General features: G+C 40.6%; 1 long non-coding RNA gene across 1 annotated transcript; it reads right to left on the bottom strand.

Annotated features, from left to right (window-relative positions):
• Positions 1–791: 791 nt before the first annotated feature.
• LOC119245268 (uncharacterized) lies at positions 792–10096 on the bottom strand. The gene is made up of 5 exons (XR_005125248.2): positions 10053–10096; positions 6277–6385; positions 3808–3882; positions 2867–3016; positions 792–1184 (listed from the first exon to the last, which is right to left on the bottom strand). It is a non-coding gene; the product is annotated as an uncharacterized LOC119245268 (long non-coding RNA).
• Positions 10097–27545: the final 17449 nt, after the last annotated feature.

Below are 27545 nucleotides of genomic sequence, written 5' to 3' on the forward strand. Positions count from 1 at the left end.
ACATAGGAAGAAAGAAAGATAGAGCCATCCAGAGATCCTTTTCCTTTCGTCTTTTCTTACTGCTGTTAGCTGAAGGTAGAGTGTTATTGGTAGGATGTGTGCATATCAAGAAATGAAATAAAAGCAGCTGAGTTAATTTTGAGCTGAATGCCCTGCAGGAGCACACCTGCAAATTAACAAGTTCGTTTTCTTTTTCACTGCAGTGAGGAATTCCCCTTGTTCATGGGAATCATGGGCAGTCTTAGTAAGAGGGTGTTAGAACGGGATTAGGACTTTGGTTGGGTGATTTGGGGAGGATCTAAGAACCAGAGGTTGGATCTAGCTGGGCTTTGTCAGAGACCAAAGGCTCTTCTATGAATGGATATCTCAGTAGACTTTATCTGTAGGAGGGGCATACTACAGAGGTTGTATATGCCCAACAGGAGTACTCAGGTCTTCACCATGTGGGATCAGTTTGCGATAACACCAAGAGCAAGTTGTAAACCTCAAACCCAGTTCCCAGTGATCCAGGGCTTTTTTTTCACTGTTAAGGGAAAAAGAAAAGCCCCATATGAATGTATAAGCTATGAAATACAAATTATGGAATCTCAGTGATTGTGTGAAAGCAACAAGCTACTATTTGTATTTAAATCCGGCATTGCACGGTTAAAGAACACTGAAACTCATGCTAATAATTTAAATTTTTAATTTTACTTAGATCAACATTAAACAGCAAATAAAAAAGCCTCATGAGAAGCCAAGAGATTGTGCAAGAAAAGAAAAAGCAAAAGCTTTACATTTCAGTACTTTTAGGACACTTTTTTCTGCCTTTTTGAACAAGGGGCCCTGCACTTTCACTTTACACCAGCTCCCACACATCATGTAACTGGCGCTGTTTCCAGTTCTTTTTTTTTTTCTTTTAACACTGGCAGTGCCCTAAAGAGAAATTCTTAAATCTCCTGATTTTTCGTTGTTCTTAATTGTTCTGTGTTTCCTAAGTCAACACATATCATAGGTTTTCAAATCCCTGTGCATTCCTTTGTAGGTTTGAACTTCGGTTGACTGGAGGAGAGCCTGCTGGTCTCCTCATCTTAAGTCTTTTTCCTGAGGTGCAAGCAGGAGCGGTCAGAAGATGATGGAAGGTATATCCCCTTCAGGTTGACCTTGATCAAAAACAACCAGTTATTCCAACAGTAAGTTTTATTCTGAAACAAAACAACAGCAGAGAGGGCAGATCAGAGAGTGCATTCCTAGTGATACCCCTGGGCACTTGCACAAAGCCAAGGGTAACAGCCCGCTATGTATAACCTCTGCAGACCACTGCTCAGTGCCACTCTTACTGGGAATCGGCCTAAGTTATACTACAGATGCCAATGAACAGGGATAGGAGTTGGATCAATAAGCACTTCTATTTTTCAGGTTGCTGACAATTGATCTGAGAAAGCAGTGGGCATAGCACCCTGAAGTGACTGTTCTGCCATCTCATCTCAAACTGCCCTTTTTAAAAAATTTATAAAAGAACTGGGGTACAGTCAGAGGCACGGGAGGATTCACCAGAGACAGAGAGGGGAACAGAGCAGGCAGATGGACCAGGGACACTGCTGGGGGGAGCGGTGGGCGGGGCAGGAGAGGTTTGCTGCACCAGGAATCGAACCCGCGCTGCAGGGGCTGCAGACGGTATCATGGCGCGGTGCTCAGCCCACTGTGCCAGCTGGGAGGCCCCTCAAACTGGCCTTTTGTAGGGTAAGTAAAGTATCACACTTTCCTGCTCTCTCACAATTAGATTAAATGCATGCCTGATGGTGGACACCTGGAGTAGGGTGTGGGCATGCGTAGGGGAATATACCTGGACTAAGATGGGTATTAATTGGAGAGACACCAGAAGAGAACAAGAGAGAGACCAGAAGGAAGCAAACCAGGGCCTCCCCTGGTGGCTCAGGTGGTTGAGAGCAGCGCTGTGAAGCTGTCTGCAGCCTCTGCAGTGCTGGTTCGAATCCCAGCCTGCCAGGGAGAGGCCCACATGGTGCAGCTGACCTCGCCTGTCTCACCCACTGCTCCCCTCAGCAGTGTATTTTAGTCTGCCTGTTCTGTTACCCACTCTGTCTCGGGTGAATCCTCTCACCCGCCTGTGCATCTGGCCTGTACCCCAGTTCTTTTATGCATGAATAAATCTTAAAAATCAATTAAAAAAAAAAACACAGCAGAGAAGCAGCGTCCACAAGAGAATGCTGGAGAGCCCAGAAAGAGTGAAGATTCACTGGGGGCTAGGAGGCCTTCCAGCCTCCTGGCCCCCCGGAACCCCTGCATGCTGTGTACCTGGTAAACTCAATAAAAGCCTAAAAAAGCCACCAAGGGCTCCAGGACGACTCCTTCAACTGTCTGATTGGATCATAGAAAACCTGCCCTGTGCCCTTCCTGGCACTACACCATTTTATGAGTTAAACAAAGACAGTGTAGGGGCAGGAAGACAAAGTGCAGGTTCTCTATTATCTGAGCAGACAAGTAAAGGGGAGTCCTGGAGCCCTTGGTGGCTTTTCAGGCTTTTATTGAGATTTTACCATGTACATGGCAGGAAGGGGTGCCGGGGGGCTGGCAGGCCTCCCAGCCAGTGGCAAGTCTTTACTCTTTCTGGGCTCTCTGGCATTCTCTCATTCTTCTCGTTCTCTCTGCTCATTTCTTCCACCACTGCTACTCTTGCTCTTTCTCATTCTGTTGGCGTCCCTGTGATGCTGCCCTTATAAGTCCATTGTCAGCCCAGGTGTGCCCACCTATCCATGCCCACACCCTATTCCAGGTGTCTGCCATCAGGCATGCATGTAGGATCACAGGGATCCATCATTAATGCTAATGGCGGGAGGGCAGAAAAGCCTGATAATTTTTCACTTACCCTACAGCGAATCATAAGCAAACAGCCCATCAGAACAGCCCATCACAGTGGATGTTTCTGGTGTTCATCACCTTCAGCCCCCAGAAATTGTTGTCAGCCTCCCAGTTATCTCAACCCTGGAACATCCGGTGGCGTCAATGTCCAGCACTCCTTCGGGCATCAATGGAACAGGATTCTCAGTTTAAAACAAGAGTTTTAAAGAAAATAATCTTCAGTGATAGGGTGTGTACATGCAGCCCATGCTGTGTGGGGTGCCCCCTGCCCTCCTCCCTAGCTCCCTGTCATCACCAGAAGGGGAAACAGAAGCATTTGCCCTGAGAGATGCAAAGCATGTTCAGTTCTTTAGCTTGTGGCTTTGAGCATGTGTGGGAACTCTCTGTCTAGCCTCCCAACCTCATTTCAATACTATCTGAATATTAACATTCACAGATCTTTATCTTTGACCTCCGCTGGTGAGAGGATTGTCCTGTCATTACTGTGCTTTTCTGTTTCGGGGTTTCTTTTTCTGAGCCAAAGATATCCAAGTTTCCACTCACTCTTCTGATCAATATCTTATTTATAAACAATTTTCTAGCCCTATCTCCAGTTGCCCTAAGAACCCCCTAGCCACAACTTCCAATTACATTTGTCTGATACAAATTTATAGTGAATCTATTTCTTAGAAAGGCCTTTCCCTATCCCTTACACAGACTATAGCTTTACAAAATAATTTACAGGAAGATAGTGTAACAGAGATTTAAAGTGACTTATGCCACACCAGATGAGACCAAACAGATAAACTGCATTTGAAAAATTCAGAGCTTTTGGCTCTCTCTTCCTTTCTTTTTCTTAACAGAAATATCTGCTACTCTTAAATCTAGGTATTAGAAGGCCTTTGCCCCATGCACAAAGTGTCAATAGAAGATAGGATTAAAACCTTGCCCAGTTTTGTGGTCCAGTACCTGCTCTGGCTTATCCTTATGGTTCAATATAATTCGCTTGAGAAACACCAGGGTCTTGATAAAAACATCAACAACCTATGGTTTGGGGTGAAGTGGACAAAGGAAGAAATAATGGTAACCATTACCCATACCTAATCTCTGCCCCCTTCATCCACCCTCCTGGGGTGGATGTGCCTGACAGCACACGTGGTCTTTATCATTGCTATTCTAGATGGGAGGCACATGTCTTGTTGGCTCTCCATCAATCATTGTACGCAATGCCCACCACAGTCTGCCCTGAAACCAGGGCATATTTCTCCAATATAATGTTTACCCTTTTCCCGACTCCAGCCCATGCCTAATTTTGGTCACTAGAAGATGGAGTTTCCCCCTCACTCACTCCACTGTACATCTCTGTTATTTTACCAGTCCCAATGTACTCCATGTGAGACTTAATGCTAAGACCTACACTTTAGATCTTATTGGCTCAAGTGCCTTTAATGTAGTGAGAAAAAGTTAGGTAACTGCAAAAACTAAAACATTGTTTACTTTCATAATATAGCACTTGCAGTGCATAAAAAACTGACCCTAGACTCTTACAGATACTGGTTATTACAATGACATCTTACATTCATTGAACACTATCAAAGGACTCTTTACTTTTGATGCATTACCTCATTTAACTCTCATAAATGAGGTAAGTACTATTATTATATATGTTCTATAGATAAAAGGAATAGATTTAGGAAAATTAAGTAACTGATGTTGATCTAACATTTTGTCCTCCACTGCAGAATTCGTATGTGAATCCTAATTCCCAAAGTCATGGCTTTGGAAGGTGGAGTTTCTGGGAGATGATAAGCAGGACCCTCATGAGTACAACTACTGTTCTTATAAGACCCCAGAGAGCTCCCTTGTCAGTTTCACCATGTGAGAAGTGCAATGAGCATGTCTATGAACCAGGCATCAGGTCTCTTCAGACATCAAGCTGCTGGCACCTTGATCTTGGACTTCCAGCCTAAGAAATAAGTCCCAGCTCTATGGTATTCTGTTACAACAACTCAAATGGGCTAAGACACCAACCAAGATTGTATTAGTGATTAAGTGGTAAAGATAGAATACAAGCCAGGTGTCTGGCTCCAATGCCTAGGTTTTTAACTATTCTTATATAAATTATTTATACACACAAACACACTTATTTCCTATGCCAAAATTTCTTCCTTATAAAACTATGCAATGTATTGACTCTCCTGGAAATACCGGTGTTGACATTTGGGATTCTGATTATTCACAATAAACCTCAAAGTTCCATGATGCATATTTGCCATTTTGCTGAGTCCTGATTTTAATCTTGATAACCATGAGCTCCTGGAGGGAGAGGGTAAAGAATCTTTCAAGACAAAGAGAAACAAGAACAATGAGGTGGTTGTGGATGCAATCGAGAAAGCTGTTTGTCCTCAGCCATAAAAATAAAGGACCTGGGCCTCGCTGGTGGCTCAGGGGTTAAGTCTCAGCACTATCAAACTATCGCCAATTATTGCAGCATGAGTTCCATCCCTAACCAGAGAGCTAACCCACATCACACAACAGACCTCTCCTGTCTTGGCTGCTGCTCCCCTCAGCAGTGTATTTCAGTAGATCTGCTTGTTATGCTCCCCATTCTGTCTCTGGTGAATCCTCTCACCCCCCACACCTCTGGCCTACACCCCAGTTCTTGTATGCATAAATAAGTAAAATAAAAAAATAAATCTTTAAAAATTAAGGACCTCTAAAATGAAGGCATGAATAGCAGTGACGGTGGCCCCGACAGGGAAGACTGGAGCACTGTTCACTTCACCACCTCCTGCATGACTGCAGAGAGCACCCCATGAATTCAGAGATTTCTCATTTTTACAGCCTCCAGATTTTATTCTGAGCAAATTTCTATCTCTTCCCCAGAGTCAAGTAGATCTTGACAGCAACTGTCAAATTTGTTTGGCAGAAATGTTGATGACATTCTCTTCTGCCCACCCACCAAAGAACTTTTTTTTTTTTAAAGATTTATTTATTTTTGCATACAAGATCTGGGGTGTAGGCCAGAGGTGCAGGGTAGTAAGAGGATTCACCAGAGACAGAGTGGCGAGCAAAACAGGTCGACGTACTGAAATACACTGCTGAAGGGAGCAGCGGGTGAAGCAGGAGAGGTCTGCTACTCCATGTGGGTCAGCTCCTTGGCCGGGGATCGCCACCAGGGAGGCCCTATCAAAGAACTTTTTAAGCTTTTTTTTTCAGGATCCCAGAGATGGGAAAAATGGGCTGCATCTCATGGCCCAATGAGAAAAGCATATGCCTCCATCTTGAAAGGTGGTCTGTCTGTCAGTCTCTTCCTTAACTAGCCTACTGGAACTTTCATAAGAGCTTTGAGGGCATTTGCTTTTATTACCTGAGTGAGGTAGAATTCATAAGGGAAATATGGAGCCCTGGAGCAAAACCAGCCTTGGAAATACTCACATTCTCACAGAGGGTGGCAGCCCACGACTTCTGTTACGTGTCTGGGGTTCGACTTGCTTCACCTCCCCTTTTAGTTCCTTCAGTATAACAAAATCTTCACTAACAAAATCTGTAGGCGGAGAAAAAAAATTCTTTCAGAGGTAATACTTTTCATAGAGCTTGTGACAAAAAAAGTTATAAAATAAGATGTGAATTTCAACACTAGATCTGTTAAGACAAGCTGTGCCATTTGGGATTCCTCCCTTTAACCTCTCTGAGCCTCATGTCCCCATCAGTGAAATAACAAAGTCATAGAATTCCCTAAGGCAATTAGCATCAGAGTAATTTCAAAAGTCTTTTTTTTTTTTCCCTGTGCCCACATACGCACATTTGTTTGGCAATGAGTTATTCTCTGACTTATGGGCAAGAACTGTACCTTTCTGAGTTTCAGTTTCCCCATCAGGCACTATGTTAACAAAGACCTTATTTTTTTTTTTTTAAAGATTTGTTTATTTATGCATACAAGAGCTGGGGCACAGGCCAGAGATGTGGGGAGTGAGAGGACCCTCCAGAGACAGAGTGGAGAACAGAACAGACTGACTGACTGAAATATACTGCTGAGGGGAGCAGCAGGTGAGACAGGAGAGGTCTGCTGTGCCATGTGGGTTTCTCCCTGGCTGACCGGGGATCAAACTTGTCCTGCAGAGGCCTTGGATTGCTTCACAGTGCGGTGCTCAACCCCTCGTGCCACCAGGGAGGCCCAAAGACCTTATTCTTCACCAAGAATACTCAGCCACTGCCCTCCAGAAGTTTACTGTGTATGAAAGCCAAATATCTTCCTGGGTAATACTTTAGGTTTTATGATTTTGTGAGTCTATGCTTAGAAGCATTTTGGGGCTCAGCATCTTCTACAACTAAGAATAGTACTAAGGGAAATGGTTGTATTTCAGAGATGCTCCTCAGAATTCCTCCCTCTGCAATGACAGTTCCCTCTGCTTCCCCAGTAGGTGATTGAGAAGCAGACCGCAGGCAACAGAATCTTGCGGACCTCAGTTAGGGGAAGGAAAGATAACAGGCTCAAGTGCTAGCTGCGTGAGTTCTTCAAGGGGTGAATTAGTCCTGGCTTCCTTTCTGAAAGGAAATTGTAAAACATAGAAGTTTTATCATGATTCCCCAGACATTTATCAGTATCTCCAAAATAACAGTGTCTTTGATCTTGGGGTATTGAAATAAAGCCCCCAGCCCATTCCATGGAAGATGTGGAAACAGGAGTCTTTGACTTTTCTGATGTGATGTTGGGTTTCGTGGGGCCATGCATTCCCTCATGCTTTTACTCCTTTAAATCAACACAGTATGTCTGTGACACACAGCCCACTGGAGAGAAGTCTGGGCCAGTGGAACCTTCTTAAAAAAGCTCAGACCTGCCACTGTGGTTGCATCAGCACCAGGGTCTAATTTAGCAACATTAGGTCAAATGTGACGACGCAGGAATTAAGGTAGATGCCTCCTCCTCTGCCTTGTAATCCAGGATAGATAAAAGGAGACTTCTCCCATAATTCCCTGAGCGCGCGCTCACACACACGTACATATACTTGCCCGTGTACATGCATGCATGTGACGGAAGCTCAGAGTAGAAAATTTTAGAATGGAAGTTTTCACAAGGTCAAAAACCAGAAGTGCGAGCAGAAAAGACTATCAGCTGGCTACAGAAAATCAACGAAACCTGGCACAAAATAATTTCATCAAAGGGAAATATATAAGGATTCCCTTTGCTCTAGCAAAATGCAGATCTTGCCATAGATTGTCCACCTATGTCTGTTCAGGCATCTCTTTATCCTAATAAAACAGCTCTTTTCAAAACACACTCTTCCCACTTGGGTCTTTGCAGGCATCCTTTTTTCTCTTTTTTCTTTTTCTTAGAAACTTACCATGTGCTGCTGAACCAGGATAGTCTACTGAATTCTTTTTTAGAGAGACAGTCTCAGAGGAATGCAAGAACCCCAATACACACACACAAGCACACACACGCACACACACGCACACACTCATGTCAGTTACAAAATAAAACTGAATCCTTCTAGAACCCCCAAGAGAGCATGCTCACTCAGCTCCTTTCTGGGCATGACTACTGCTGGGGTGAGCAGCAGTCCTCCCTAACAGTTACACCACTAACAAGCTCTGCAATCAGGCAGAACTCAGGCTATCTCATCCCCAACAACTATGCCCAAGGCAATTTGCTTCAAGTTCTTGCTCTCAACCTTGATCTCCCTTAGAGAGAATGAATCGAGTGCATGCAGTGGCTCTGAGGCTGGCTGTGAGCTGAGGTAAGAAGGGACAGTTACAGAGTAGAGCACAGAGCAGGAGCTCGGGGTCAGCTGTCTGTTGTCCTCACTATTCAGATGGTCCTACATGGAGCAGGGATTCCAGAATGCACTATTTCTGATGATTCCTTATTTCACAACTAACCAGGACAAGCTTTCTTCTGAAATTTACTTGGGGCCTTCTCTTTTTAAATACTAATTTTAATCATTAAAATATGTATTTATTACAGAAAATTGGAACACCTAATGGTGTAAAGAAATAGTAAGTTGTTCTCCCCTCAGTACATATTCTTTGAAACATTTCAACATGTACATATACACACACACATTCATGAGAGAAAATACACACACACACACACACATTTCAAACAAAGCTTAAGCTTTGTATTATTTTGACTTCTCAACTGCTTTCCTGGGAGAAGAGATAAAAGGGAAGAGTGAGAGAGTGAGCCCCACATATCAATACAGGCAGTTGTCCCATAGCCAGCATCTTCTTCCTGAGAATGTTCTAGTAACAAACACTAGTGTGACAACACCCCACGACTGCTCCCCTTCACATTAGTAACAATAAACTTTTACAATTAAATATCCAGGAAGATAAAAATAATCATTGCTGTTGTGGGAGCAAAAAACTCTAGAACAAGAGTAGTTGAGAAGAGGAAGGAGGGAGGCCTTAGAAAGAGATGTCATCATCTCCCTCCCCCCAAAAAATCTGTTTGGTCTTGACTCACTCATTTCTTAAATCATATCGATACTTGCCATACATTCAACTGGGGCCCTTTCTCTGGACCCTAGTCCCCAGGGAAAATCTGGACAGCAAGGAAGCTGAGCAGAACCCCATTAGTTGCCAGCTGTGCCCACACCTCACACATTTCAGCTTATCTGAGCAGAGCCCAGGTCTGCCCAAAGCCTTTGCAGGCTTGGGATGCTATCTAATCCATGCTTCTTTCTTTTCCTTTAAAAAAGGAGAAAGACTTTGGCATTATCAAAATTGCACAAATATCATGTGGAAGGGAAGAAAGTAATTAAAGGGCCTCTCTGGTGGCGCAGGGGGTTAAGCACAGCACTGTGAGGCTGTCCACGGCCTTTGCACCCACATGCACAGCAGACCTCTCCTGCCTTGCCCCCTGCTCCCCTCAGCAGTGTATTTCGGTACAGCTGCCTGTTCTGCTCCCTGCTCTCTCTGGTGTATCTTCTCAATCCCTGCAACTCTGGCATGTACCCCACTTCTTTAAAAAAAGAAAAACAAACAAACATGATAAAAGCCATTAAATACAAATTGCCCTACTTGTTGCTAGTACAAGTTGCTAGTATTGTTCAAACAATAAGGCAAGACTGGAGCAATAATTAGCATAATCCCATCTAACATGTGAACCACTTGTTCTTGCTGGTAAGAGTAAATTGGATTTGTGAGAGCTGATATGTGGCCAGCAATAATGCTGGCATCCTGGCTCTTTTTAGGGTCCCTAACTTTACCTCAGCTTTAAGCTTCAATGTCAGATCTGTTTTCTAGGAAAATCTTGGACACCGTTCCCTGTGGAAGAATCAAAAATAAACATCATAGCATACTCAGGATTTCTCTGATGTGTCAGATGTCTTTGTAACCCTGGGGATGGGAAATTGGGTGCGTATGAAGGGGAATAGTAGTACCAGGAGTTTGTGTGTCTTTATTTTTATATCTAGGCATTTCTGTTAAAAGCAAGATTCTAATTCTGAAAGAGTTTTCTACTGCATGTCCCCACAAAAATAATCTTAGCAGAATGTACTGCGGCCTACCCAGTTTCTAAGAGGGCAAAGATGAGATTGCATTAACAGTTTTTCCTCTCTTATTCCCAATGCCCTCATACACATAGCACACATTGAATAATGAATGAACGAATGAATGAATGAACAGTTTCCTGAGTGTTAAGGTCAACAATGAAAGCAGAGTGGAAAAAGTAGTGTATCGTGATTGGTTCTTTTAAATAAAATATTTTAAAAATTATGTCTATCATTGATTTTGGCTTCATTGCTCCTGTTTCATGCTTTTTTTTCCTCAACCAGTGGTTGAGATAGATCCTTGGACACCATTTTTTCACCCCATTATTTGATATATGAGGAATCTAATACCTAAAAATGTAAAGTTACTTATTTGGGAAAACACACTAGTCAGTTTTGTGGTATTGTACAACATTAAATCTATATAAATTGGCTTTCTGTGACAGCAGAAAGCATTGCCATAGATTCTAGGTTGCTTCTAATCACCAGAATATTCAAGTTATGAGAAAACAGTGCTCCTCACTATGCTGGCTAGTGGAGAATTTATATACTGTGGTCTCATCACATCTTAAATACCAATGGATTGTAAGACATAATTATTTTACTATTAAAAAAAATCAAACTGCAAACACAACATTGTCCACTGCTTAAAGATTTCCCATGATATACCTATTGAAAGAGTTATTTTAGATTCATTTATGCATTTAAAAACTATCAACTTTCTTCATATTTTAGATCAAAAATATAAACAAAGCAAATTAATTATGGTTTTCCTAAAATTTCTACAGTTTCAAGGGCTGATGTTTTCATACTACATTCAAGTTCCATCCATGAGAGGCAGCCTTTCCACAACACTGTCACTTGTGCTTCAAAAGCATCCATGATACAAACAGAAAAAGAAGTTCTCTAGTAGCCTCTGGTATTTTCTCCCACACCCCTGTTAACCTGTCTGTGAACTTCTGTGTTAGTCCACTTAATTGGCCAATGTGATCGGCATCCCCTGTGTCAGAGGGGGCCCTGCCTTCCACATGGAAGTGTCCTTCAGGTCCCAGAAAGTATTTGGGGCTTGCTTTGCATGAACAAAGGAATTACAACCCTTTCTAAAATGAGTCATTTTTTCCTAATTCCAAATGTGTGTTCCACTTCTCTGCTTCCTTGTCTTTCTTTGAACCCAATAACTTTGTGATTCAATGCTGCATCATAGTGTAATCAGAGATTTCGTAAGCTCACTTTAAACCATTAAACACATGACCACAGCAATTCACATCATCCCATTGAAATGGCCGAGATATGCAGGTCTATGGCCGCGTTTGCTTGTGTAAAACCATGACATCGTCCCTAGGACTGCTACATGGCCCACGATGATAGAACAATCACACTGATTATAATACACATCCTGATTTCTGCTACATTCAAATGTGGCAGGGGAGGGGAGTAGGATCAGGGGATGTTACCCTAGAAATTATGAAATATAGAAATAGTTTGAAATAGTTTTAACCTGTGTCAGGGTTTCTCCTTAAGAAGGCTTTGTTCCAGCTCATTAAGATGGGATTTGACATTCCACTTAAAATTACTAAAGAGCCTCAAAAGCCAAAGAAAAGGCAAGGTGGTTTTTCAAAGATATTTGCAAGTCAATACTAGCAGCATAGCTCAACACTTGCTGAACATTAGACTCAACTGAGGAATTGGAAAAAAACAATAACAACCCCAACAAAACAAAAATCCCCCACATTTGCCCCATGCAAATTAGATCAGAATCTCCAGAGGTAGGACCCCAGAAAGGAGTAATTTTGAAAAGCTCTCTTGGAGGTGCAAGCCAGCATCGAGGAAGGGAAAGGCTGATGGGAAGAAAAGGGATCTCCCAGGTCCAGAAAGCCGAATTAGTAGTGTGTCCAATGCACAACCTGGAGCAGTCTTCCTGAGAACATCTTCCTTGAGAACATCTGGGTGCATCAGCATGTGGGTCTAGAATTTATTTCATTGGGCATATTTGATGTGGACACCATTTTTTTCTCTTTCCTATTTTTTCTTTTTTTTTTTAAATCCTCTTGGCAATCTTGCTGCACAGATCTATTTTAGCACCACTGCACACTGAGCCTTTAAACCTTTCAAACTGTGTTATTCAAAACCATGAATGCCCTATCATGCGTAGAAAATAGACTTTCCAGAATTCTTGAACTGGAATCCTGGCTGCAGTGGCTTCCCAGTCCTTCCTGCCCCTCTGGTGGGCTAGTCACGTGGCCTCTAACTTCTCTGTCTCACTCCAAGACATCTTCCACCCTTAGTCTGGCTCCCTGGAAGGTTGGGGACAAGAGCTGAGGCTCCTTCTCTAAGATTCCTGTCTCATTTAGTCAAGTCTCCTGTTAGATGCAGACAACACACCCTGTGGCAGGACTGGACTTCTGCAACGGGGACCACCATTCAGAAGTGACTGCTAGTCACTTCACAGGGTACATTACTTTCCATTTTATAAATATTGATTTCTGTCTATCAAGGGTTTTTCCATAAAGGAACGATCTACTTTTTACAAAGGTCCCAGTCTCCTCACCCCTACCCCTTTAGCAGTCTACACTTTTGTTTCTGTTCTGTTGGTTTCTGTTTTAAGCTTACAAACCCTGCATAATTAGGAGAGAGGAAGCAATTGGATTGGGAGTTATTAGGCAGGAAAGAGGAGATTCAGCTTGGAAATAAGGGGAATGGTTTAAAATTCATTCCCCAAGTACCATTTGATAGGTGTTCAAAGAACACAGCCTATAGTGGTCTTTGGTTTTAAACTTACATTGAAATTTTGATGGTGCAGATGCTCTTAGTATCTGCACATTTTATTGTGATTTTGAGAGTATAATTTAAATAATGATCTATTTAAGATAATCAAATAATCCTTTCACTTGAAGGTGATCTATTTCTCTGTCTTTGCATGAGATCCTTGATCAGGGGTGAGTCTTTCTTTTTCTTTTCTCTTAATGGGCTCAGGGCGGGGGTGGGGGGTGGGGGCTGGGAGAGGTTGTGTGTGTGTGTGTGTGTGTGTGTGTGTGTGTGTGTGTAGCCTTGTTTTCATGATACAAATAAACTAGACTTTGTGGTATCTATCACAAAAAGAAAAAAGAAAAATCTGTTACTTGAAATCTCTTCTTCTTACTCTTCTTCACACTCAGATGAATTTTTTAAACAACCCAGGATTTTAGAAGAACTATATTTCATGTGTCTGAAGCATAGTAAGTTATATTTTGCAATGCATTCTTACTCTATAAAGTTATATATAATGTGCTTTAAATTTTGAAAGGCATGTGGGGGTATACATGTTGCTATCACATATCTTATGATATTGTGCAAATTGTTTAATCTCTTCAGGGGTCAGTTTCCTCACTGATAAAAAGAGATAATTATAACATCATCCTTATTAGTTTTTGTGAAGATTACAATGAATGTAAAGAAGGTGCTAATTGATGGGCACTTAATTTGGTACACATTAGAGGAGAGATGTTATTTTTATGACTTTTGTTACTATCATCCAAACAATTTCTTTATCTTCATCCATTTCTCACCTGACATGCTATTTAGGTAAAAAGAATGTACACAGTAGATTTTTCCATACCTTAAAATTTTCTCTCTTACGGAGAAAGAAAAATACCAAATGATTTTACTCCTATGTGGAATATAGAGAAATAACACAAAGCAACATAGACACTAAACCAAAACAACTCTAGAAATTGGACTGTAGAATTGAAGCTGCTAGAGGGGGAGGGTGGGAGTTAGGAGCAAAGGGGGCAGAAACCCAACAGGCTGCGGTGGAGGACTCTGGGTATTTTGGTGGTGGGAGTGGTGTGGTAACATAAATCTGAAGAGGTGTAAACCTGTACCTCTAAATCATACAGAGTTGTAAACCAGTGTTACTTCACTCAAGATATTATAATCCAAAAAAAATAAAAGAATTTAGTCTTTCAGGTAAATATGATGAGTACGGGGGCTGTTCACAGTCTTTGGCTGTTTTCATCACCTTGCAATGATACTGCATCCCCACTTTCTAGAATTGTGACTCTGTTTTCTGATTCATACTTAGATTTCTGAATGAACTAAGAACTCCTTCTCTGAGGTTCTATCCTCAAAGGACCCTGAAAATTCTTATCCCAGGGTTATAAAATAAAGGTCTATGAGTAACACCTGGCTTAGAGATTTCTATCATTTGGCCTGACTTTTTAAAAAATTTTATTTAGTTTCTAAATTTACCTAAATTTAAATAAATATTACATAAATATCTTGAAAAGCAAGACTTTTGATGGGATCCTAAAAAGAGAGGCAAAATTCATAAAGCACAATTAGCCTGTCTTTGAACCTGGATATTGTCCTGCCTAGAGACTGTCCAATTTGATACAAAACACCAAGTGATTCCTAAGGATTTTGGTATTTCCTTTCTTGTGTGTTCACTAGAGTCCTTTCCCCATTTTTGATCTTCAGAATTCTCTAATATTAATTCCACTTTACTTTCACGTTGCAATTTGTGATTTTCACACTTCATTAGTTTGCATGTCAACTTTATAATAGCCTACCAATATATCAGTAATACTATAGCATATAAGAAAATTAAGAAACCAAGAAGTTCAATGACCTGACAATGCTCCCTTTGTTGAGAAAATTAGGAATGGAACTATTTACATTTCCCATGTTCTCTCCCATACTTATTGCTACCAACACCACCATGGAGTTCAAAATAGCTTTGTTTATAACAAGGAGGTAGTACATAGCTAAGAAAAAAATCCCTAGATTATTTTATCTTGAAGTTATAGAGCAATGTTTTTGGGACACAGTGACCTTGCAATATCCTTTAACCCCTGACAAAGCCAATAAAGAAAAATCACATCAACAGAACCTTCTGATGTGTGATTTTGACCTTTTGTTTAAACCTCTTCCCAGGGGCACCTGTAGATATTCACCTGGCAAGGAATAATAAAATGGACTCGCTTTTTGTTTTGAATTTTTTCCTATGTGGCATTTCTTGAAACTGACAGAAAGCCAGGGATAATAAAAGATTAGAGTAGAAAAAGTGGAATATATGAATTAGGGAGTGGGATTCAAAAGAGACCTGGCTCATACAGAGGATAGCTCCCTCATAAGAGTTTGTAATTAATTTTGAGCCAGTCCTATGGTCCCCTGAATGAAGAACAGGGTGGGTTAACCCTCAGAGCCAGCTTCCTTTCTCTGGAGAAAATAAACGTGGTTTCCAGTGGTCTAGTGAGTCCAGGCTTGATGACATCTATGCTTCAATATAAAACTCAAGGGTATTCCACCTTTTTTTTTTCCATCTGAGCTGTTAGCTTTTAAAAATACTTAAAAACCAATCAGCAACTAAATTGCATCTAAAGAGCTATTTCAATTATGGAATGGAGGCAGTTCCTCAGCAACCAGAGTATTTAAGAGCTGCAAAAATTAATGTGCATTTTAATGCTGATTTTCAGAGTATAATACACTTTGTAATTCATTTAAATGTATTCTGTGTGTTTTATTCTAGCTTAAAGCACAGCAGCAGTCCTTGACTCATCAGAAAACTTACATTTTAAAAGTTTTTTTCTAAATAGAAAAGTGTTTAAAATCTACGAAGATAAACTGAGTGAAAACATAATTGGTCAGAATCCTAACCTCATTGTGTTTTTTTTTGTTTTTCTTGAATAACATCACTTAAAAGCACTCCTATGGAAGGGTGCTCACTGCTTAGAGAGACCACCTGTAGTTTGGATCACATCAAATAAAAATTTATCAAATAAAAATCTAAAATTGCCTTTTCTCGCCATGCCTGATTTTGGACACAGCCTTTGTAATTTCGAGCTACACTATTTATCAGAGCTACTGACTCTGCAGATAAATCCAGTAGAATTAGTGCTTCCATGGATGATGTGCTTTAAAACTGAGTTAATCAAACATAAACGCTTCGCCTCAGAGCAAAGGCAACAGTACATATGTTGATAGCCAGAAGGAAGTCAAGTCAGCAAACAGCTGTTTTTGCTCAGCAGTTACCAAACCAAGATTAAATGAATTCATGAGGCAAGGAAAGGGGCTACAAGCAGGAAAAAAAGGGGTCCAAGGTGGGTGTTTGGGTCCTGGACAACCTTTCTGCAGTCCTTAGCAAGAAATCAGAGGGATCAGGATAAATTTCAAGCACAGACAACCGAGTAGCTCGTCTAAGGCGGCTGTGTGTAAGGGGAGGTCGAGCACATGGTAGCTCCCCTAATGCTGGAAGAATCCTGAACCATCTTCTTCAACCCCACAGCCTCTCTTGGATGATGAGGCACCAACACTGAAATGGAACTGCTGCAGACTCCCAGAAGGAGCTAGGTCTGTAACCCAGGTTTCCTGCTCCCTAAAGGCAGCCCCCTAAGTATATGAAAGCCCTACTCCTTCACTTTCTTAGTCACCTTAAAACAAGAGTAGTTGGGGCCTCCATGGTGATGCAAGGGGTTAAGCAGAGCACTATTAAGCAATCCATAGCCTCTGAGGCACAAGTTCAATCCCCGGCAGCCAGGGGGCTGTCCACATGGCACAGTAGAGCCCTCCTTTCTGGCCTGCTGCTGCTCTCAGCAGTGTATTTCAGTTAGGCTGCTTGTTCTGTATCCTCCCCATCAAGTCTGTGTGGCTATAAACTCAGCCAAGTTTGCCTCCGTGGAAGTTAAAAGCTTTGCCCTCTTCTAGTACACTGCTCTGTTCACAGGCATTTCTCTGGTTCCCAGTCAGAACAGTAAAAGCAGTTCATTTATTTAGCAAGCTTTTATTGAGCACTTACTATAATTGTATTTTATCAGGTGTTATAGGGAAATGAATGGTCGGTGAGCCACAGCCAGACTCATCAAAGAGAACAAAGTCCGTTGTGTTGAAAATATTTGGGGACTCTATTGTTGACCTAAAAATAAAGACTTCCTAGGATGCAGGGGAGCAGTTACAGGATTTAGCTGAACTCAAAATTCAGTTAGAGATGTCCTACGGAGTATGCATGAAAAATCAGCTGGAATTACCTATCTTGAATCTCCAAATGGAGGGAACAAATAACTCAGGGCTCTAAAGACATCTCAGCAGGCTCGCAGGCTGGTCTGCAAGTTGTTTTACTGAGTTCTGGTTTAGCTGAGTTACCTCTAGATGGGTAACTGAAGCCTCTATTTTTTGCACATTGAACCCCTTGAGCCCTCTGCCCTGGGGCCCCGAAGGGCTCCCTTTCCTCTTCAAACCTAATATCCCAGTCCTGACAGGGCCACCATGTGTCTTGCCCATGAGCCCTCCGTGTCTAGACCTTCTATAAGGAGACCATTGAGTCTGCCTCTGCACTACACAGTGGTGGCTTTCATCGAAATACCCGCTGCTGTTCCTGCCCTGAAGTGGGAAACAGAGGGAGCTATTTATAAGCATACTGGTGGCAATTTCAACAGTGAGGAGGTGAGGCTGATTTTTGATTTACGCCTTTCGAGCCAGCTGTCCCTCATCATTTTGCACATGCTGGCATGACATTTCCCTCCAGCCAATTTAATCCTGAAAGTTTTGTTTCTCTCACACGTGAATGAAAAGTAAGTCTTTGACTTGAATCATCCCTCGCCCCTCATAAAACTGTAATTTCACGGGTTCTAATTTGTACTCATATATCTTACTAAGCTGTGGGGAGTCTGTATAAACTCTCTTCATAAAGACTTTTACCATGTGGGGTGGGTGGGAGAATTTAATTAAGAATTTGGGAAATAACAAATCTGAGTGATTTTTAAATGTTCTTTTAATTTCCTTTCCCACATTTTTAAAAGCTAAAACTATGACAAAAGTATATACATGCAGCTAGTTGAAAGCTAAGAATGCTGAAAAATGGATAAAAAGAGCATCCAATAATTTAACTGTCTTAAGTCAAGAGGATGGTACCAAGCACCCAATAATTTGGAACAGGAACAAATGACAGATGTGTGACAAGGGGTAGCTGTACTCTGGGTCCTCAGGAAACTTGAACTGTTATAAATCACAATGAATCTCTAAGATTCTCTGGAGATTCGATACACCAGAACTTTAACCTGAGAGGAGGCATTATCAATGCCAGCCAGCCCTCTACTCTGCACAAACTCTCAGTCTTTCTGTTTAGATCACTCTGTTAGTGACATGTGGGGAATTTGCAGGAACTTAAATTGCATATAATGAAATGGGTGAGAATATGAAAATAGAAGATATTTTAACTGCAACCCTTAGAATGATCTAAAACACATCTGCCACAAACACGACAAAGGGAACATTTTCATTTTAGACCTGAAGGCAGAAGATGAGGCTGAGGAAAAGGGTAAGAAAAGTGTGTCCCAGAATAAAATTTACCCACGTCCCTGCTTATAAGTGTGTTCATTGAATAAATAAGTGAAATGAATCAATGGAGGAGTCTGGATCAGAGTCATTAAAAACAGTATGTAGAGTTTTTCTGGGAATGGAAGAATTTGAGTAGGATTCAGCAGCATCTCAGGCAGCAGGAGCAAAATGTCTGTTATAGTGCTATGAGGACCCAGTGACCTCTCAGGTTTTCTTAGTTACTGTGGAAGAGTGAGAAGCGAGTTAAGACAATAGTTGCCATAAAACACAGGAAGCCCAGATGACTAACAAAAATGGTCAGGAGGCTCTATTGATAGTACCTCCAAATTTACCTCCATTGTGTAAATTTCTTTCATAGTATGAAAGATTTCAAGATCTCAGAGAATGAGCTCCTTGAATATAATATTTAAATAAAGCTTAAAGGTAAGATAGAAAGCTCCTGCTTTTCCTTCCCCAATCCTATACCTCTCCCTTTCTAGAGATAACTTGCCTGAAAGTGGTTAACCATTGCTATGATTTTTTAAATTAAATTCATGTGCAAGATGTATGTATTCATAAATTATAAATACTGTTTTATAGATTTTTTGGCTTTTTAAACAAATACTATAGTACTATATATATATATATAATATATATATATCCCCTAATTTGCTTTTCATACTTGTGTTTGGGGATTTATTCATGTTGATTTATGTAGTTTGAGGTAATTTATTTAAACTGATATGTTATATTTATTGTACTTTATGAATATGACATAATTTACATCTCTGCTTTCCTGGTGCTGTATTTTTCAGTCATTTAAAATTACTTTTGCTATTGCAAGCCTGGCTTCCTGAACATTTCTGTTTATATTTCCTTGAGCATACAAGCAGGAACAGCCCCCGGGCACTCTGTACGTTACAGAGCTTTAAGAAAAATATTGCTTCCTTAGCCCTGATTCTGATTTAATAGGTCTCAGATCTATATTCTAGTGACAGAACACAAAAAATAAAGTTCTGTTAGGAAATATCTGGTAATGATTTGAGGCATAAGGAAAATGAAACAATACTGTAGGAACAAGATCCAGCAAAGCCGTCCCAAGAAGGCAACATTGAAGCTGAGTTGAGTGACCAAAGGGCAAATGGGCGACCTCAGGGAAGGAGCTTTCCTGCTAGAGGAATGCACTGGAGGAGGCAAACCATGTGAGCAACAGAACGTCAGTGCATCTGTTCATCTGCTCCTAACATCTGCGGGGTTAGGGTGAAGGTACCAATGAAGGTCATAACCCCTACACCTAAAAATTTAAAGGCATAAATCAAGGAAGAACATATGGTCTATGTTCTTATTTTAACAAAAACAACCATCATAACGACAAAATTTTAAAAAATCGGTAAAACTCTTCTCCCTATCTGACAGAAAGTTATCAAAATACTAATGCCAACTGACTTTAACTACCATTGTATATGGGCAGGTGCGCAAGAGATGAGTAATAAAGATATAAACAATTCATAAATTATATTTCTTCCTTTCATTTATTTGCTTTATTTTAATGAAATCATTTATGTTATATCAATATTCATATTTTATTGTCAGCAGTAAACTAAAGGATAACAAAATAAATATTTTTAAGATTTGCACAATTGAAAATATATTTCAGTCAGTCTGCCTGTTCTGTTCCCCACTCAGTCTCTGGTGAATCCTCTCACCCTCCTGCGCATCTAGCCTGTACCCCAGTTCTTGTATAAAATTTTTTAAAAATCTTAAAAAAGAAAATATGAAAAATAATTTTAAAAAAGAATATAGTTTCATTAAAAACATAGTCAATGCAAATTAATTTTATAAATTACCATTTCATATTTTCTCCAAAAAGTTATTTTTCTTCAGAAGTGTGAGCTATAATTAATCAATGTAAGAATATTTATTCAAAATTATTTAAGCTAGAATTTTAAAATTTAAACTTTAGGAAATTTATTTTTTTAAAGATTTATTTTTTATTTACACAATAGCTGGGGTACAGACCAGAGGTGTGAGAGGATTTACCAGAGACAGATGGGGAGCAGGACAGACTGAAAGCAATGCTAAAGGGAGCAGCCGACACAACTGGAGAAGTCTGCCGCCCCATGTGGGGATCTTCCGGGCTGGCCAGGAATCGAACCTGCGCTGCAGAGGCTGCGGACAGCTTCACAGCGCTGCACTCAACCCACTGAGCCACCAGGGAGGCCCAAAACTTTAGGAAATTTAAGTAAATCTTACTAAATGTTTTTACAAAAAGAAAACTATTTGCAATTCAAGAGTTGGATGTACATTTACTTGTTAATGCATGAATTGTTATTGCTTTAAAATATAGGTTTTGTTCTCTCACCCTCCTGCACTTCTGACTGTACCCAGTGCTTGCATAAATAAATAAATCTTAAAAAAAAAATTAAAAAAAATAAAATATAGGTTTTGTTATTATCCAGGTATGGTAAGTGCAACAGATCAGGAGATGACTGCCATAAAAAAGCAGTTTGCTATGTTCACGGATCCCAAGGGAAGGGGATGCCGCACCCCATGGGGTGGGGGTGGGGGTATGTGGAGAAGAATCAGGATCAGTAAGTGGCAGAGGAAGTGAGGGGGAAATGTTAGCAACACTATTGTGGTTGCCTTGAGGCAGGGTAAGTTTTATCTGAATGAAATATGATTTAATCAAAAAATAATGAAGTGAAAAAGAAAAGTTCAACTTCTTACATATAATGTGAATAAAGACAGTAATGTTGCTGTAAAGCATAGTTATATTGTGATGAGATTTGTAATATCAAACTCTTTTCAGAAGGTGGGTTTATAACAGCATGTGTAGAGGAAAGAAATACCATTTACAAATGTTAAGTCTAACCAGAAACACTTATAAATAAACACTGAAGATTAGATTGAGAACATTCAGGACAAGTTGCTTGAAACAAAATTTTTATGTACTCTATTATAGCTGACGAGAACATAGATATTATTTCCCAGTAATCTGTATTTCTTCATGCTTCAGCTGGTATTTTGAGATGACCAACATTTGATGAAAACTATGATAGCTGTTCATCTCAAGACATGACATAATGTGTTACATTGACAGCCATCTTGAAAATGTTAATGTGTACCCATCATTAGTGTGCTGGAGTGTAGATGCAGCTTCAGGTCAAGGTCATGGCAGAATTTGCTACAGTACTTAAATCCAAGTTGGTAATAGCTGGCAACAGCATTTTATTTATTTGCCAACCCATCCACCCAGGAATGATTTTGTACTAAAACTACAAAAAAAAACAAAAAACCCACAAACAAACAAACAAATACCCATGATCTGTCTGTCCCTAGGTTTAAACCTATAGACAACTCATGTTTACTGGGACTCAGAGTATGGCTGGACACTGGGACATGGGGTTCAGAGGAGTTGGTTTTGCCATGGTGACAAAGAGATTGGTATTAATTATTGGCAAAGATAGACATGTTAATTAATCCAAAGAAAAATGCCACCACATTTTACCAGCAGAAGGTGAATGCGGATTTAGCTTTGGGGTTGACATTAGCTCTCCCACAAACGTTGAACTCTATATGAAATTGTTTACATGTGATTTTTTAAGGAATTATGTACTCTACTTTCTTTCCCTGAAATCTGCTGCCTGAAGTGAAAGTGAAATATTTCCAAAATTATAGGTTTGAAACTGAAGGACATAAATTCCCAGATTTCATACTTTACAAAATGAGCTAAGATGTTCAATTTTTGCTCTGATTTAACTTTCATGATTTGAATAAAAGCTACAAATAGAAGTTATTATAAAATACTACAATAAAAAGCAAATACAGAGACTTTAAAAAAGCAGAATATTACAAATATCTTGAGAGTAGTTACTTTAACTAAAAATAAAAAATCACTGTGCAAGAATCTCTCCACATTTAGAAGCCTACATTTGTGAACAGCTGTTTTTCATTATGAAAATGAATAAAACTAAATGTCACAGCCTGTTAAAGGATTTAAGGTCGAACACAGAATGCAAGACTTGACACTGTCATCTTAGTACAAGGCAAAAAAGAAGAAGAACCTCAGTCAGGTTTCTATGTCCTAATTCAAAACAGAATGAATTACAAAATAAAAAATACATAAAAATTGAAAAGTATACTGAATTACATGTGAAAATGTTTAATTTTTATTTTCAAATTGATTACATGTATTTCTGTTATGACTTTACTACAACACATCAAGAAATACAGGCAAAGGTTAAATTTATTTCTGGCAGTTGAGTTTTTCTTATACTCAATTCATTTCACTCATTTCTTTCCACCAGCCAGATACTATGGATACCTGTATGTGTGGTTTCTGATCTAGATTTTGAGTTCCTTGTGGACAGAAAACCTGGCAGTGTATTATTCAAACATCTCTCCCCATTTGTTCATCCATGATTCATAGCAATGGCCACTGTCTACCTGACCATGTAGGTAATGCTCAGTTGCACAAATGAATAAGACAATCCCCGCTGCCAGGACCTCATATTCCAGTCGGAAGCAGAGTTAAGTATTCAGCCACTGTTTGAATTGAATTGATTGACTGTCTTAGTCCTACCATGGCAAAAAAAAAAAAAAAAAAAAAAAGTTCTAAATTACACAACATACAGAACCCCACATTGTAATGTAGAAGGAAATATAGCAGCTTATAAAATTCATTCCCAAGAGAAAAATTATATGTGTCTGCAGGGTTTGATTTGTGAAAGCAGCTGGCACAATGGGAAGCATCAAGTTTTGCATTCAAGAGTGCCTAAAACTTAAGTCCCTGGAGCTAATTAGTAAATTAACATATAGGTTCATTCACCTGAGCCTCCTTCCAAGCCTATTCTTATTTTTCTGCAAAAATGAGCTCTTCCCATGAGACACAATTGAAACATATGTCTGAACAAATAGGGCTTTATCTTCCCTGACATCTGAATCTATTTCTGTCTTTGTTATCGTGTTTGAAATCCAAAGGATTGTACTTCTAATCCTGGTGCATTCAGTTCCATAGTTAACCATGGAGAACATTATAACTTCCCTACCCTTAAACTCTTTTAAGACACAGCTTGGCTGATGTCACAGGAAAGAGAATGGCATTTCTTTGATGAACTATAGCATTACACTAGATTTAAAGCATAGATGAAAATGAAAGATGACATAGAAGGTTGAGGTTAAAATGACATATATTGAAAATAAATACGTATTCATTCTTACACCCCCATTTTAAGAAATGTTTTATTTCTTACCTTTAATTTACATAGAAAGAGGTGTTTGTCTTCCATTATTTGCTAAAATTGTCCCTTTTCTAGTATGTTCATTAACATAACCTGGCTGAATTCTAGTAAGAGGCAGTGTTATTTAATAACATTTTACCAAGTGCCCATTCTATGCAAGATCCTGTAGACAGGCAGTTCTGAAGCAGGAGAGCACCAGGAAAGATTTTCCACCAAAGACAGAATGAAGAATTAATAGAATTTATCAAATGAAAAAATGAGGTACCCAATACAGACAATTTGATCAGTATGTTCAAAGGTGCAAAAAGATGAAATACTATGGTGGACAAAAAGGTAAATGTAAATTGCGTGGCTGGCTGGGATAGCAGGGGAAGAGCAGACTCGCGCTGCCTGGGAGCCGGGCCTTAGTCACAAGTGTCTGGGCTCCACTCCCTGTTCCAGGAAGACTTGTTTCAGAGTCACCAAAAGGGACTTTTAAAAAAAGAACTTGTTGTTTTCCTGGGCAGCACACCTGCTGATTTAGATTCAGTAAGGGTGGGATCGGAGCCCAGAAATATTTATTTTTTCATCTGGTTTCCAGGTTCCAGTTCAGGATGGCAGACTGAACGCATGTCTTTACTTCCCTTCTTTTTTCCTCTATACCCACTGAATTTATAAAGAGGTACCAAAATTAATTACCCACAAAAGTAGGAGAACAGAAAAATTGCAAGGGGACCATAGATAGTATTGCTTAAAGTTAAAAAGAAAATAGAAACACATAGAAAACTCAACCCAGTAGAGACTGCGCCCTCTGCTGCAGGAGAAAGTTATTTATAAAAGCCACCATTTCTGACAAAGGTACAGAAAGGCTCCCAAAGAGGTATAAGCTGGAGGGGGATGATGCCTAATATGACAAAAGATAAAATGAGAAGACTATCTAAAGAACAGCTGAAGTCTCCACTCATAAAGAATAACTGGGGTCCAGATTTTAAGGGTTGGAAAATACTTTCTGAATGACAGGTATCCAAGAAATCCAAGTGTTACCATTTCTACCCCGATTAACATCTCCCCAGCAGGAGAAGGAAACCAGCACAGGGAGGGAAGGCCTTCCTACATTTTCTCTGGGGGCTGGGAGCAAGAATACTCTTCCCTTCTATAAAAAAACTAACTCAGACTCGCAGACCTCTCCAGGCACTTAGAAGAAAGTATGGAAAGAAAAAGAAAAGAAAAGAGTTAATTTTCATCTCTTGCTGTAGTATGACACTAGAGTAATAGGTCTTTGTGGACATTTCCCTTAATTTATCAGGCTGGCATAAGAACTTTAATATAACTTCTCCCCCCAAGTAATCCACCCAGTCTGAGGGTGTCCTTTCTTCCCTACTACTACAGTGAAAGCCGGAAAAGAACTCTTCCTATTAAATAACATCCCTCAGAAAAGCAGGCATTCTCTGATAGGTAGGGGGACCAAAAAATGAACCAAAATTACCATTTGCTATTTTCCTGTATTATCCTTGTTTGCCCAATGGCAAAGGGAAGAAACCAGAGGGAGCATACTGGTGTAGGGTAAGTGAAAAGTTATCAGGCTTTTCAGCCCTCCTGCCATTAGCTTTAATAATGGACCCCTGTGGTCCTGTAACAGGGTGGTCCCCAGGAAAGGGGGAGGTTCCAGCTTCCCTGCCCCACCCAAGGAAGGGTGGAGCTGAGCAGGAAGAGGAGAAGCTGCAGAAGAGACTGAGGAAGGGAGCAGGATGGAGCCAGGAGACCTGGAGGAGGTGCATGGAGCCTAGAGACATGTGAAGAACTGCGCTTGTCTTTTGGTCGTGGACTGGGTGACACAGATGTGGGTGAGACCCGTGGGGAGGTGACCATGGCAGCTTTTATCTTGATGTTGATTTTGCTCTTTTCCTTCCGGGCTTGTCCAGTTGTTTGTGACCCTTTTCTGTGGGTCCCCACTGGAAGATGTTTTAGACTTGTGGTAGACTTTGGGGCCTTGTTCTGGGCCGATCCCATATGGATGGACTTTTACCCACGAGGGGATGGGTAACTTTGGGTGCTTCATTTAGAAACTAGACTCTTTGCCTTACCTGTATTGTTTCCTAGTTTTTATTAAAGTTCCTTCCCATTAAAGTGTCATATGTTTTGTGTTGATGCGGCGGATGGCAGAACCCATTTAGAATAGGCAGGTTTGTGGGGGTCTGGGATGCCCTCTCCCTGTCCTATAACAGATTTGGCGACCACGAAGATTTAGGACAGAGCCATCCGTGGTTAGTCAGCCCCATGGGAAATTGGGCTTCCCTATGGCACTGGCTACCATAAGCGCAAATGTGATTTTTGGTTTCTCCAGTGTGTTTGTTTCATATGTCGATTTGTAACAGGGTGGTCCCCAGGAAAGGGGAGGTTCCAGCTTCCCTGCCCCACCAAGGGGACCACCCTGTTACAGATTTGCTGTTGAAAAACTGGCTTGGGCTTTGTGAAGATTCTGTGTGTCTGTATGTAATTTGTTTGTAGTGACTTGCTAAGACATTTGATTTTGTGGAAATTGTTCTGTGCCAGTTTTACTCAAAAGATTAGGCAGTACGTTGGACCATGTGGCCAGATCAAAGATGGTGTCTGAGGCCACTTGGTGTGCAATTGTAAAATTCAGAGGTGCTAGGACTTTGGAACTTTTTTTTTCTTTCTTTTTGTAATCTCTACTGTCTCATTAGCATTTCTAAAGGCAATAATGGTTCTTCAGTGGTATGTTGCTTTGTCTTTGGCTACTTCCTGCTCTCTGCCTGATGGATTTTGCAAGCTAATTGTGGAGCAGTGGTGTTTAAATTAGCAAATGTATGCCTGGGTGTTAAGGAAAGAGTAGCCTTAAGCAGTAACTGGTAATCGCTGGTATCCTTGATGGATTCTTGGAGATAACTTGAATTTTTGCAAAGTCTGGATCAGAAAAATTAACAAGATTTTGTCTGAGTCTGAAAGGATTTGCTGCTGTGAATTTTGTCTACACAATTTGTTTGGGCATGTTTGCCATTTTGAATACTGGATTTGTTCAATTGCTGGTGTAAGACAAGATTCTAAGTTTCTGCTTCCTACTGAGGAAGGTCTGTTATGGAAAGCACTCTTTAGGGTGCATCATGTAACTATACCAGGTTTTCATACCTGTGTTGTTGTTGTCCCTCCCTAGTGTGGGGGAGGTGTAATCTGTGCTTAGATGTTTAATCTGCTTTTTCAGCTTCTGTCCCAGAGTGGCTAACAGAAGTAAGGAGATGACTCCTTTTAATTGAAAGTTAATTACTGATAATTTGATTTTGCTTTTTCAGGTTCTATTCCAGGAAACCCAAGGAGTGCCTGCTTGGTGGCTAACAAGAGATGACTCCTTTTGCTTAAAAGTTAACTGTTACTGGGCCTCCCTGGTGGCGCAGCGGTTGAGTGCTGGGTTGCGAAGCTGCCCGCAGCCTCTGCGGCGCCGGTTCGATCCCCGGCTGCTCCCCGGCCACCAGAGGAGGGTCCCACATGGCGCGCAGACCTCTCCTGCCGCCCGCTGCTCCCCTCAGCAGTGTACTTCGGTCCTTCTGCCTGCTCTGCTCCCCGCTCTGGCTCTAGTGAATTCTCTCACCCTCCTGTGCTTCTGACTGTACCCAGTGCATGTATAAACGAAACAAACGAACAAACAAACAAATAAATAAATAAAACATGCCTCTATAAAAAAAAAAAA

This window comes from Talpa occidentalis, unplaced genomic scaffold (genome assembly GCF_014898055.3).
Source record: "Talpa occidentalis isolate TD23 unplaced genomic scaffold, MPIMG_talOcc4v2.1 talOcc4.14, whole genome shotgun sequence".
In the NCBI taxonomy this organism is placed as follows: Eukaryota; Metazoa; Chordata; class Mammalia; order Eulipotyphla; family Talpidae; genus Talpa; species Talpa occidentalis.